This window comes from Herpailurus yagouaroundi, unplaced genomic scaffold (genome assembly GCF_014898765.1).
Source record: "Herpailurus yagouaroundi ecotype Mexico unplaced genomic scaffold, PumYag 161, whole genome shotgun sequence".
Lineage (NCBI taxonomy): Eukaryota > Metazoa > Chordata > Mammalia > Carnivora > Felidae > Herpailurus > Herpailurus yagouaroundi.
Genome location: NW_024412402.1, coordinates 19,682,687 through 19,692,396, shown reverse-complemented (window position 1 = coordinate 19,692,396; position 9,710 = coordinate 19,682,687). Strand labels below are relative to the sequence as shown.

The 9,710-nt window shown below is 44.7% G+C and overlaps 1 long non-coding RNA gene across 1 annotated transcript; it reads left to right on the top strand.

Annotated features, from left to right (window-relative positions):
* Positions 1-1,597: 1,597 nt before the first annotated feature.
* On the top strand, positions 1,598-5,930 carry LOC121035624 (uncharacterized). The gene is made up of 4 exons (XR_005792992.1): positions 1,598-2,310; positions 3,737-4,091; positions 4,434-4,543; positions 4,921-5,930. It is a non-coding gene; the product is annotated as an uncharacterized LOC121035624 (long non-coding RNA).
* Positions 5,931-9,710: the final 3,780 nt, after the last annotated feature.

The window sequence follows — 9,710 nt, the reverse complement described above, 5'->3', positions numbered from 1 at the left end:
CCGTGGCATCTCCAGCACCTGGTTTGATGCCTGAAATTTGCCTCAAAAAATAAGGGCGCCTGGGTGGCTCAGACTGTTAAGTGGCGACTTCGGCTCAGGTCGTAGTCTCACGGTTTCGTGGGTTCAAGCCCCATGTCGGGCTCTGTGCTGACAGCTCAGAGTCTGGAGCCTGCTTTGGATTCTGTGTCTCCCTCTCTCTCTGCCCCTCCCCTGCTCATGCTCTGTCTCTCTCAAAAATAAATTAACATTAAAAAACTAAAAAAAAAGGGGGGTTCGATGGATAAGTGACTGACTGAATGAATAAATCCATAATATTTGCTCTTGATTCATCAAGGTGAGACTAAGCCACCATTGGAGTGGGGCGTATTGCTTGTCAGATATTGAGGGAAGGGGAATAGAATAGGGAAAGAGTGCGGTGTGGTGATGGGAAAGAATTTTCTTTGGGGAGTGGTGGTACGGCGTTAGGGAAGGACCACGAGACTTAAAATCAGAAGAGCAAGTGTCCAGTCCTGACTCTCTGAGTAGCCCTGTGACCCTCCGACAGATTGTTCAATCTCTCTGGGCCTCGGTTTCATCGCTAAATCAAGACTTTTAATACCTACAAATATTATCATAATAACCTTGGGATCAAATGAGACAAGAATGGGAGAGCATCTCCAACACACGGGAGAGCATATCTGCACACTTTTGAGAAGTTGGCATCTCGTCAGGTCTGGCTCTGGCTCAAGGTCTTTTCAATGCACCGTGTAATTTATTTTCCCGATAATGGCATGCACCACATACTTTCGTGACTAACTAGTGTCCTACCCTCCTCCGGGTGTTCTCTCCTCCAGGCCACACAACCAGAAAGCTTCCTCCTGTCCTGGTACACGGGCTTCTCTCGGCTGGGTCGCTTCACAGAGTGGGCCCGGCCTTTCCTTTATGGCGACGCTAATTCTCAATGCAATGGGTCTGAGAGAGGGTCTCATAAGAGCTTCAGAATGTCTCCTCACCTATTGTCGGAGCTACGGAGTGTCAGCACTGACAGAACTTTGCATGTGTGTGCTTTTCTCTAAAATTGGGCCTGGGACCAGCATTAAGGAGTGTGCAGGGTCCCTTCCTTTATGAACAGCAAATCAGGCAGGAAGGAGAGCCATGTTGTGGGCCCGGCCCTCCTTGGGTCTCGCACTTGTCTGCCTATCCCTACCACCACTGCCTACACAGAGGCGCCCCGTGACAAGTCATCTGGAAGCAGCCCCCTCCCCCTCCCATGGCACTAGGGCTTTCTGAGGAGCTCGCCAGCTGAGGGAGTGGTTTCTGTGGTATTGTTGCCACAGCTCATTTTCCATTAGGGTCACCAGGCAACCACCAGGAAGCGACAACTCCTGACGTAAACCCTGCTTCACCCAGCGAGAAGCTCTGTATCCCATTACTAACCCTGGGCTGGATGTGCCAAAGGCGCGTTGCTGGTGAGGGCGGATGGAGGCTTCCAGAGTCCAGCTCTCAGCAATGTCGGTGCAGCTGTGAGGCTGGGCTGAGGGAGTGAGGGAGTGTTGGGTGACTCAGGTAGAGGCAGCAAGGTTTCAGACCAGACACTGATCCCAAATGAAATGTTCTCCTTTGTCCCATTGTGACTGGACCTTTTTTTTTTTCTTTCTCTTTTTAGGGTGTCCCAGGAAATACACTGCTGTGTTCTTTTGAAATAAATGATGCTAACATCTCATTTTTGTGTGGTGATTGACAGTGTTTAAGGCAGATGTGTTTCCACGGTTGAAATTTATCCTTCAACCAGCTGTTTGAGGTAAGTATGGTATGGTCTTTATTTGAGAGATGGGGAAACTGAGGCCCCGAGAGCAATGTCCTAGGCCAGTGTTGTATCAGTGAGTAATTATTGACTGAGACCAATCAGGACTTCTTCCCACATCATGCTGTGGTGTTCGTCTATCCTCCTTTCTCAAAGATGCTGCTCTCCTTGACAAAATTAGTTAATTAATCCGGTCCTTTATGCATATAGAGTGTCTGCTACATGCCATGTATTAGTAAAGCATCAAATACAACATGCAACCACCCTGTCCTCGTGGTACTGAAATCCTGAGAGGTGATTGGTACATGCATGTGAAATTTCAGGTGCAGGTAAGAACACTGGCGAAAAGTTCAGCAGGGTCGGAGGTGGGGGAGAGCCCCTGTTTTATGCAGGGTGAGCCGAGAAAGCCTGCCAAGAAGTCGCCGTGGGATCAGAGCCCGAGAGAAGTGAGGAAGCCCCTGGGGTGGTTCTGGGGCACATGCCGGACGACAGCACAGACCACAGTACGTGCCCCTCAGCTCTCCAAGGTAGGTGTCATTACCCCCGGGAGAGATAAAAACCCTCAGAGCCGCTTGCTCAAGTCCCACAGCTATCAGGAGGGGAAAGAGGGCGTGGACCAAGGTCTGTCTTCAAAGCTCTGCTCCTAACCACCGTCAGTTTCAGGCAGGAAATCTTATCAGGTGGGGAGATATTTGGGGCAGGTCCTCTGCACTCAGATTCCTCGGAAAACACTTGGTGTTTGCCAATGCCACCGACGTGATGTCACCAAGGCACATACTGGCAAAATAAAAACTGGCCTGCTTTTATTATTTGACTTAGTTTTTATTTCATGTTTATATTTCCTAGCGGGCAACCGACCAGAGCCCAGCGATTACAGTCAACGTCACGCTCGTTATAGCGAGAGAGACTGGGCTGGGGATAATCGTTCTTTAAATGTCACCGTATGCCAGGCACTGTTAAGTGCTTTATATCTAGTATCTCACTTAATTTTCACAAACAGCCTGTGAAACAGATACTAGCTTTATCTTCATTTGAGAGATGATGAGCTTGAGTTGAGGGTCTGGTAAGTCTTACATTACTGAGACGTGTCTGATTTACATTCAACTCACCTCTTACACCATAAACCGGGCTCTCGAGCCCTAAGGAATGGGTACAGCAAATCTTGAGTGTCAAGGGCTGACGGAGAGAAGGCCTAAGGGGGGAAAGGCAGGGAGACTGTGCGTCTGCTTTGTTGGGGGTCACATATTTATCCAATACACCCAAATGGAGTAAATTGGGATTGGTTGGGAGTGAAACCTTTTTTTCTACAGAACTGCACTCTAGAGTTATAAAGAGCAATTCATCAATCCAGGAAGAATGCAGGGCAAACCCCTGTCACACTTGACATTTGATTTTTAAATGTCCACCTTTTGGGGGGGAGGGGTATTAAAATACGGGCTTTTTGGTAACCCGTGAGAATATCAAGAACAAGGGTGAAGACGATGGAACATCCCTAATCTTCCTACTCAGAGACAACCGCCATCGCCATTCTGATAGCTCAGTGTTCTAGCTTCTGTGCAAGCCTCCTTAAAACGTGTAATTTAGTCGAAACAGTTCTTTGCATAGAATGGTGCAAGATCACTTCTTTCTTGTGAATTGAGCTGTACCCCCGTCCCCAGCTGCACACGCACAGAAACAGCTCTGGCTCAGGCTGCAGCGGCCTCCTTTTCCCCTTTGCTTATCACCTTGAGTTCCACAGGAGTATGTGGCAAAGCCAGGCCCCAACTGGGCCCTGCTGTCTCTGGAAGGATTTCAGCTGACCCTGAGCTCTGGCACAGCCAAAGGGCATCCGCCTCTGCTACCGAGCCATACATTTCCCCTGACAGGAGCTCCTCTTAGACCTCCCTAGACAGCAGACATCGCGAGCAGACAGCAAGATTCACGGCTGTCTGGCTTCTCCCTGTCCTCCCCCAGATGGGCTGAAGCCAGATGACAGAGCATGAGACCCGAGGAGGAACGGCCTGGGGGTCGACGGCACACCAAGCAGAAGTGGACAATATCTGGTCCCAGCTCACGCCTTGGCTTAATCGCAACCACATGAGCAAACTCAGGGCTGCACAGCACAGTTGTAATTGGAATAGAGTGTCCTCTGGGAGACTGTTGGGGATGAAGCTGTTCACCGCATGAGACGACGCACTGCTGCAGATATAATCCGTTTACCGACAATCGTAACGGTGGCTAACGTTTACTGTGTGCCTATTGTGCCCCCGGCACAGCGTTCGATACCCTGGGAGGATTACCTCATTAGTTCTCATAACACGTCGCACAGGTAGGTATGATTGCTCTCCTCATCTTGGACACGAAGATGTGGAAGGCTCAGAGAGAGTCGGTAGGGCGTCCAAGGTCACCGAGCTGGTACGTGATGGAGCTGTGGCTTGAAACAAAGCAGTTTTACTGTAGATCCTAGACCTCTCACTTAGGTTTGATTTCATTCATTCACTCACTCATTTAATTGTCCATTCACTCACTCATTTAGTCATTCATTCATTCACTCACTCACTCATTTAATCCATCATTCCTCCGTTCACTAAGTATGCTAATTCAAGCCACGATCATCTCTCACCTAGACAGCAGGTGGTAATTTCCTACGTCTTGCCTCTCTCTAACACAGAGTTTCCACCTTGCCTGCATCTTGGAATGACCTGGGAAAGTTTTACTACTGCAGGCACCTGGTCCCAGAGCTACTAATTTAACTCATCTGAGATGTGGTCCACTCATAAGGTAAGAGAGATATATACGTATAAACTCTAAACATGTCCCTCTTGTGCTAACAATATATTCCTGGAGAAAGGCCCAGGCTCTTAACGTGGCTATATTACACGGCTCTTTGGCATGTGGTCCCTCCCTCCTTACCAGCCCCCTTTTATACAGGTCTTTCTCTCACTCAGCACATTACCTCTCTGGCTTTCTTGACTTCTGGGAACGTTCATGCTTCTTTCTGCCTTAGGCTCTTTACATGCCGATCACAATTCTCTTCCCCATCTGTCTGGTTGCCTCCTTCTTCTTCTTCTGGTCTTAACTTGATACAGCTGATCACAAAAATGGCCATAATTCTCCACCCCTCCTCTAGCTGCACTTTTTGCCATGTGACTTTGCAGCTCTTTCCATTGGGAGCCGGATTCTCTTTTCCTGCCCTTTGAATCTGAGGTGGCCATGCAGCCTGCCTTAATCAATAGAATCCTGCAGAAGAAATGCTGTGCCAGTTCTGAGCCTGAGCCTTGCAGGCTTCTGCTTGCTATCCTGGAACCCCACCATCACCATGTGAATGACCCTGGTCTGCCCTCCTGGAGGATCATAGCTGAGGCCATCCCAGACCAACCAACTCGGCCCACAAACTCACGAGGAAGCCTGGCTGAGATCAGAGCCCGGGCCAGACCCACAGGACCTTTCAGTTGATCTACAGACTTGTGGGCAATGATAAATGGTGGTTATTTTAAGCCACTAACTTTGGGTTGATTTGTTATGCAACAGTAGGTAGCTGATACACTTCAATATAATTTCCTATTTCTCTTTGAGCCTAAATCGGGTTCTCCCTTTATCCACTCTCATAGCACCTTATACTTGTCAACTGTATAATGGATGACAATGCTTATCAGAACTAAAAATTGTGTAAATAATACTTTTTTCTCTCTCTGATTAGAGTTTAAGCCCCATGAGATCAGAGACCACATTTGATTTGCTCCCTGAAATATTCCTACCATCTGGCATTATTTTATACACGGTATATGCTACACTTGATCTTAACCAAGAGGCCGAGAAGCGATACACATGGTAAATGCTAAATAAATACTTGTCAGAAGACAAACGCAAGGATGAATTCATATGCTCACTAAACATGTCCTAAGTACTTTCTCCATTTTGGGTACCATGCAAGATGTTAAAGATATCAGAATGAATAAGGCATAGTCTTTGTTCTTAAGGAAATTCACGGTTTAAAAGCTGGGACATGAACATGTAAATAAAAATTGTAGGCCACGTTAATGAGTGTAATTGAGGGTGTTTAGCGTGTTGATAAGAGCAGGGTAGATCAGTGGATTGAATAAATCTGGAGAAAAGAAGTTCCTGGAAAATGGTTTATGGAGTAAATATTCGAAATGATGATTCTACATCTGACGAGTGTGTGGCAATGGGCGTTCAAAGGCCATAAGTGGTATTGCCATTGGAAATAGGACTTTTCAGAATGATTAACGGAGCTTGCTAAATTTCCATACAAGCCAAAATGCAAACTTCCCTTGAATTACATAACAGTGGCATTTATGGAAAACTCTAAACACATAAAACCATGTTTTAAAACTGTATGAAAATGAGATCCTTGGTGTTTATATGTAAATGCAATTAAGTATTAGGCTCAGATACTTACAAATAGGTTTTCGCCCAGATGACTGCAGGGGCATTTGAAAAGTATCTGGAATGTGGGGTAATTTTTCGTTGCATGGTCATGTCCTATGCATTCCGTGATCGGCATCTGTGGCCATTGCCCACTAAATGGCAGTAACATCCCTTCTCGATATTGTGACAGACGCAAATTCACTTCAAATTAAAACTCTAAACACTAAAAACTCACTTCGTGGTTCTGAGTCAACAACAGCTCAAAAACGTGTAAAAATTGCCTGGGGACTTATCTTGAATAGAGCAATTCCACATTAATTTTTACAGATTAGTGAACAATCCTAGTTGCTATACATTTGTAAGCATTTCACAAATCATTGTATTTTATTTTTTAATTTTTTTTTCAACGTTTATTTATTTTTGGGACAGAGAGACACAGAGCATGAACGGGGGAGGGGCAGAGAGAGAGGGAGGCACAGAATCGGAAACAGGCTCCAGGCTCTGAGCCATCAGCCCAGAGCCCGACGCGGGGCTCGAACTCACGGACCGCGAGATCGTGACCTGGCTGAAGTCGGACGCTTAACCGACTGCGCCACCCAGGCGCCCCTCACAAATCATTTTAAAAGGTATATAATCAACGAGCCGATATTTGAGTACCTACAGTATGTGAAATCACTGTCCTAGCCTCTCTGAGACTCCAAAGAATCCTACTAAGTGTTTCTGATCTTTAAGGAACCGAAAAATCTAAATCTGGTAACAGGATATAATCATGCAAAATTTACGGAGACACAAGCTGCAAATACCTAATGAGTGGTACAGAACCCAAGGGCTTTAGAAGTTCAAGGGCAAAGAGAATTGGAATGACCAAGGAAGTTTCCCCAGAGGCCGGAGCAGGCCCTAAAGATAGATATGAGCCAAATAAGAAAATTAGGGAGGGCATTCCAGTGGAAGCAATGGCATGGGAAAAGAAAGGAGTCATACAATATGAATGTCATATTCTAGAAATTATGAGTAGACTCATCTGGCCAGAGTCACACTAGGTAGTAGCTAATAAGGTACATCGTAAATTAGAGCCAGATAGCTAAACATCTTTAATACCACACTAAGATATCAGAATTGGTGTTCTAAGGAAAGAGGGGTTATTAAACATTTTGATCAGGAATTATTTAGGTATTGGGAGAAACCCTTTCTTTTTCTCCCCTCACTTATATTTCATTGTGAATAAACCTCTAGTGCAGAAATACTTCTGGCCTCATAATCCCCTAATTCAATTCTCCCACCCCCGCCGGGAGAGGGGAATTACTTTTCTGATTGAGAATGTGAGAGATAAATCTGACTTTTACAGGGATAGGTCCACATGGAGAGACCTGCGTCCAAATGTGCTTGTGATGGGGTAAGCCAAGCCTGCCTAATTCAGAATCAGGTGGTAGCATTGCCTTTTTTTTTCTTTTGTTTTTAATGTTTTTATTTATTTTTGAGACAGAGAGAGACAGAGCACGAGCAGTTGAGAGGCAGAGAGAGAGGGAGACATAGAATCTGAAGCAGGCTCCAGGCTCTGAGCTGTCAGCACAGAGCCTGACGCCGGGCTTGAACTCACAGATGGTGAGATCATGACCTGAGCTGAAGTCGGATGCTCAACTGACTGAGCCACCCAGGCGCCCCCAGGTGCTAGCATTCCTAATTGACTACAAACCTTGGTTGCATTCTCCCAAATAGATTTTATCTGCATTAAAAGTGACATGCTGATCACTACTTTCTGACTCCTGTGTTTTTTTTGTTTTTTGTTTTGTATTAATTCTAACTTGGGTGAAGATGGTTGGTGCTTGTTAGCCTCTACCTCATGGATAAAATCTCCATTTAAACAGACGGAGAGGAAAAGCCTCACCAATTCAAAGACCCTAAAAATGATTCACCAATGAAAGCTTGTATCTGATAAACTTTAGACTTAGCAATTAGGTTGGCACTGGAATAGTCAAGGTCCTAGGGCAGCAAAGGGAGAAATTTCAGGACGCCTGAGATCAGGTGTTAACCCACTATGGCCCACCTGGTCACATCAGGCCCATCACCTGTTTTTCTAAATAAAGTTTTATTGGAACACAACCATATTTATTCATTTGCATATAATCCATGGCTGCCGTAGAATTTAGATATACTGACCGTTATGTTAATTTAGATCTATTCATCAAAACTGAGTAGTTATAACGGAGACTATATGCTCTGCAAACCCTCAAACTGCTTCTGATTTCAGAATGGTCATTGAGAATCAGACGCCATTTATACATGTTTAATTTTAGTTTGCAAAAGCAGAGTCTACCACATTGAAAATTTGAGGTATATCATGAAGGGGAAGGAAAGGTCTTACTTATTATTTCTATCAGAGTACTGAATGTTAAGAGATAATCTTCCAAATAACCATAACTAACCTCATCAATTCATTCTGTCCATGAAGTTCATTCTTGTGCTGCTAGATGTTGGATTCAGTCTGCGTTCTTGAATTCATCTGCTCTTGAATGAAGAACACTTTAGGTTTTAAGCTCTGAAGCCCACACTTGGGATTTTCTACTCTGAAATCGCACTACTGAACAGTGGAATCCTTTGCATGAGGCTCTGAGATTGTCGTTTGTTGAACACATAAGAAAAGGCTGTGAGCTTTCAGGTAAGCAGAAAATATTTGTGGATGAAATTAAAGTAATCACAGCTTGTGTCCGTAATTTATTACAGTCATCAATAATAGCCAAATGGAGGCTATTACAGTCATCAATAATAGCCAAATGCAAACTTTTCTATTGGAGGAGAATACATAGCTATTTCATAAGGGTTTGACAAATGTTTCTCCTGAAGATAAGAACATATTGTAGAGAGTGAAGACATTAATAAATCTCCAAGTACTTTTAATTCATAAAGTGTACAATCTCCGAAACATTTATATTAATGACATTTTGCCTACGTAAAATTATCCTTTGATTTAACAACTCTCCCCCTGCAGCTCCGGAAATATCACCGAGCTAATTAAAAAGTACAGACCATACCGAGTATACCTAGCCACTTCTAGTATTTGCCTTTGTATTAGATGAAAGGATAAATCTTCGTGATTGTCCAAGACTTTCTGGGAAATCTCCAAAATAATTTGTTACGTCAGCTTGCTTAAGCCAAGGTGTCCAGCTAAACGGTCAGACGCTGTTCTGGATGTGTCTGTGGGGATGTGTTTGGCTGAGATTAACATTTAAATGGTGGATTTTGAGCAAAGCAGATTGCTCTCTATACTGTGGGTGGGCCACAACTAATCAGTTGGAGGGTTGACTGGAACAAAGGGCTGACCTCTCTGGAGCAACAGGGAATTCTGTCTGCAGATAGCCTTTGGATTTGAACTGCAGTTCTTCCCTGGGTCTGCAGCCTGCTGGCTCCCGTTCCTGTTTTTCTTGACGGACAAGAACACATTTCATCATTATGCAAACACCATCTCTGCTACTATGGCCTAAATTACCCATGTTAACTGTAACTTGTAACTAAATCACTTCTACTTTTATTGGAAAAAAACTGGGAAGTAGGTGGTTGATAA